The 4,993-nt window shown below is 46.8% G+C and overlaps 1 pseudogene; it reads right to left on the bottom strand.

The window, feature by feature from the left end:
- On the bottom strand, positions 1-2,624 carry LOC125538147 (annotated as a pseudogene).
- Between the last annotated feature and the right edge of the window lie 2,369 nt (positions 2,625-4,993).

Genomic DNA, 4,993 nt, shown 5'->3' with positions numbered 1-4,993 from the left:
ACCATCGAACAGATTTGACTGCATAGTCGAGAACTGGTTCACACTAACGTCGGAAGCAAGACTGTCGCCGGAGTCCTGCAAACCAATAATGTGGCATGAAAAAATTACTAATTTGGAACAAGAGTCGTTCAGCCAGAGATGCAACAGGGGAAGATCACTAACCTCACGGGAGCTGTCCAGTGCTGTGAACATTGTGAATCCAGTTAGAACAGAGCCATATACGGAGCTCACTGAAGCAGACATGGCACAGCCACCACGGCAATGGCTCCCCCAATACTTTCCTTCAGAACGAGTGCCCCGAGCTAGCAGAGCAGCCAGCTATCAGCCACCCTCTTTTATTCTTGCAGCCGAGGCACAGGCCCGCCCTGGAGGTTCAAAATTCAAATTGCCCAAACAGCATGCGTAATGACACATGGCATCATGTTGGCACCTCTCACATCAACAATCTGGCCCACCTGCTATTTCCACATTTTGTTGGACATAACAATCTATTATTACATACCAAGTAATACATGCTCACGCATGGAATGGATGAAATTTTGTTCAGGTCTAACCAGTTTATACATTAGACGGCGCAACACTTGCCTGATCCCCTGAATTTCTCTTCGTGCCAGTGAGAAGGAAAAAAAGGTATCCTCTCTGCATACGGCAACATGACATGGTTCATACCAAAAAACTAAGAAACATAAATGTGTTGATACCAACAGCACAAGAATCTACTGGCATCACATACAAACAACATGCAGGACATTTGTCTCATCAGATTTCAAAGTTCATAAACTACTACATATCCTGGCATTATGTGATAGATCATTCTCTTTACATGCCTCCTCCTAGCTCTACCGCCATTGCTTTATGGCAATTGTTTCGTCGATGACCTTCGATGCCACAATTCTTGCATCTAGCTGGCTTCTGAGGCTGCTTCGGGGTATCTCCATGGTCTGGACAAGTTGTTCGCTTGTGACCTTGCCTACGACAAATTGTGCAAAATCTGGTCCGTTTGCTCATGCCTTCGTACGGAGCCTTCTCCCTACTTGTCATTGGTCATCCCATCTCTTTCTTTTTGCTGGTGCCAGCAACCCATCCAAACGGTTGCTTGTCCTTGACATCGAGTCATTACCCGCAAGCTATGCACTCCCCTCCGGTGCGTGGTTAACTTGTTCACCAACTATTGCAGCATGGTTTGAATGATCGACCACGATTCCCTTGTCTGCAAGCCTGCCCTCGAGCCCAAGACCATCCCTCACTTCTGCGTAAGGTAGCATTACTGACAAATTGGACTTGGACAATTCCATTAGACGGTTGTATGCATCCACGCTGGTGTCCCCTAATCTCACCAATTCCATCGCGTGCATGTACATAGTGAAGTGCCTATATGAAAATGGATTGTTCTTCATGCTATCCTTATGGTATTGGACAAGGTGAGCTGGCAGTATATCTCTTGCATCTTTTGTCCATCGCTTCACGATATATTTTTCTGGTATTTCTTTAGCCCGAATAAAATCTAACACCTGCAAAACAACAAAAGCTGAAATTATGGACACAAACACAAGCACAACAAATACATGCAATTTACTCAAATCAAGATCAAGACAAATCTTTCGGAAAAAGCTCAGATGCTGACCTTCAGCACATGGCAGCACAGCAGGCCCATGTGTGCGAACTATCCACACTCGCACTCGAATTCATTGCCTCCATCAAGCATAGTAACCTTGTACGAGACCCTGCACCATTTCTATCTCTTCTCCGCTTCACTGTGGATCGCAACATATGTCTGGTGTTTCTCAACCTCCTCAACTTGATAAGCACCACATTCGTATAGAATATGTCCAAACTGTTCAAACATTGCTCTTGTATATATCTTGCTCGCATTCCTTTCCACAGCTATATTCGCTCTTAGTAACGGCCTCCCCTGCAGAAAAAAAACCAAAGCATCCCCATGTTTGAAATTAGTACTATGGTTTTCTGTCTGAAACTTCAAAGCACAGCTGACAATATAAGAAAAGCTTACAATTCATGTTCATTATTCTTCATAGTTCTCCTCCGATTCCCGGTCAAATTGCAGCCTCATGTATTTGTGAACAAACATGTGCATCGGGCAACCTGGAGGGACATAATTTTTTACCAAATGGTTTGCACTCTCACTCCTCTGCGTGCTAGTCATTTTTGCACAAAAAACGCCCTTAAAATAAGGTTTCGCCCATTTCTTACAAATCTCAAATAGGTTTGTCATGTACAGATGAGATCTCAGCTTGTATTTGTCCAGCAACATCTCCCAACCTTTTTCAAATTCATCTTCTGTCAGCATGTGATCTATCACCTTATAAAATTCAGTCCTGAATTCACTTTTCTTTGTGTACAAGCTACCGAGTGACTCTTTTGCTTTTTTCGGGATATGCCACTTGCACCATCGGTGTGTCATGTTTGGCATAACGTTCTTGATTGCTAGCTCCATAGCCCGGTTCTGATCTGCAAATGTGGATGCACAACACCATCAGCACAGAAATATATAATCTTTATCTAACCCCCCACCCCCAAAGGTGCAGTTGTTAAGATGTTTAGTATTTCACAACATATACGAGGATATTACCTGTTAGTATGGTCACAGGTGGAGAGCCAGCCATCATTCGGAGGAATTCTGAGAAAACCCATACAAAACTATCTTCAGTTTCATCACGCACAAGGACTCCCGCAAGGAGAATACTCTGGAAGTGGTTGTTCACGCCAATAAACAAGCCGAAAGGCATGTCGTACAGGTTTGTTCGGTAAGTTGTGTCAAAAGTGATGACATCCCCAAAAAATGAGTACTGCAACCTACTGCTCCGGGTTGCCCACATCAGATTCTTGATCCTCCCCTCGTTGTCAGACTAAACCCTATACGTGAAGTGTGGACCTTTAGCCCCTATCTCAGCAAACACATCAATTGTCTTCTTCACATCATCCTCGGCATGGTCCCTGTTTATCTTCCCACATAAATTACGCAAAGACCTCTTTGTGAACGGAACATTATCCATCAATCCAAAAAAAACCCAATGATGTTGTACACGTTTGCCAAATTCACATTGTTCTGCCTCAACTGATTCACAAGATCTCTGGTGTACACATCAATGTGTTTGTGTGATGGCCAGTGGATTGTCTCACCGAAATTAGGCGACAACGAGTGGTTGTGCGTATCCCTATGCTCCACAATATACCAGTCGTTGTCCTCCGCTCGTAGCAGCCCAATTAGAGCAGGACACTCACAACGACAAGATCTTGTGTTCTCGACCCCTGCTTTTCCCTGTGCAAATGTTTTTCCAGGTTATTAAGTTAGTACAGACACAGAAAAAATAATCTCAGTTGCAGGTCCTAGTGGAAAAAATAATGTTTAACTCACTGAGCAACCACAAACTATCTCCTGCATACATTTTGTCCTCTCCACATTTAACCCGCTTTTCCCATAACGAATGCAAAATCCCTTCTCATAGGAGTACAAATTGTAGAAGTCGTAAGCCTCACCAACCGAGTCGAATGTTGTGCCGATAGCTGGCGTGATAACATTCTCCGTAGGATTATCAGCAAAACTCCGGACTGCCTTCTCAAACGCACTGATGCGGTTTGGACACGGTGGCCTGCTCGGGGCTGCAGCTCCAATCCTCAACCAGCGACAGAAAAACCAACTTCACATTTCAATACGAAGGGACCAGGCAATCTTGCTAGCAAATACTAATTTCTCCTAGAGGACGCATACAAAAACAGACAATTATTTGTACACTCATACTAATCTTTCTCCACCTGATGTGCCATCAGAAGATAATTCTATGAAACCGTAGCTTACCTCCTAAACAACTGATTTAAAATGTACAAAGACACCCAACCATTTCCTGGATACTGAAGTACACACTTGCTGCATGAGAACTAATCACATAGTTGCTGATAACCTAAGCAACACCACTACAATATGTCATGTTATGCAATATAAATAATCAAATTGTCCTACCAATTTAGTTATGACAGTTTGTAATCTGCTAAGTAGGCCAAACACACACAACTGACCTCTTATTCCAACCAGGTGCTCGCGGAGTCATCTTCCTAGTGGACAACTCTGACGACGGGGGCGAGCTCTCCAACCTAACCCCGGCTGACGCCGGTCCTGCCACAATCTGCGCATGGCCGCTGGCGGCCTAGTGCACGGGTGGTGAGGTCTCCTGCTGCAACACCGGAAGCTCCACCACCATATCCACTACATGGTGCTCCGCCGCCGCAGAGGCCAGCTCCGGACCTGCCGGCGGCACCAAACTTTCGCCAACCTCTTCCAAGAAAGTGGATCTGATACAACGGCTAAAAGCAAGTTAAATCTGCAGACCAAGGACGACAACAACATAAACGAGACAGTTGCGCCGGGTAGGGATGGCGGGTGTTGGGGGGAGCGGCGTGCGGATGGGTGTGGGGTTTACACTAGAAAGGGCAGTACGACGTACCCGCGTATTGGTTGCAGCAGGTGTCGGGGGTTTGGTGCGACATATGCCAAAGGATGGCTTATCATGGTGGGGGCGAGTAGAACGCCGCCGGTGCCTGGAAACGGGATGAGGCGAAGGCATGCACGCTGGCGAATCTTACCCAGCTTCAGGGCTCTCCGGGGAGATAATACCCCTACTGCTGCTCTGCGGGGTCTCCGCATGATCACTATGGCAAAGTGTTTACACGATTGCTCCTTGAGCTGTTTCTTGGAGGTAGGAGAGGGCAAGGCTAGCTCTCTCCCTTCTATATGATCTGGCCTAGAGCTAATGTGTTCCAACCCTTTGCATGGGTGCCCTGGGGGGTTTATATAGGCCTACCCCCCAGGGGTACAATGGTAATCCAGCGGGACGCGGGCCCAGCCGTCAGCGCCTCTGGCCTCCGTCTTCCCCGCCGACCACTGGGCCCGCCGACTGGCGGGCCCCGCCGACTGGCCTGGTACGGAGCTGACAGGCCGCGTCCGCCGCGGGCGGGTCTTGCCGGCTACTGATTACTG

This window comes from Triticum urartu, chromosome 2 (genome assembly GCF_003073215.2).
Source record: "Triticum urartu cultivar G1812 chromosome 2, Tu2.1, whole genome shotgun sequence".
In the NCBI taxonomy this organism is placed as follows: Eukaryota; Viridiplantae; Streptophyta; class Magnoliopsida; order Poales; family Poaceae; genus Triticum; species Triticum urartu.
The sequence above is the reverse complement of the archived record's forward strand: the minus strand, read 5'-3'. Positions and strand labels throughout refer to the sequence as shown.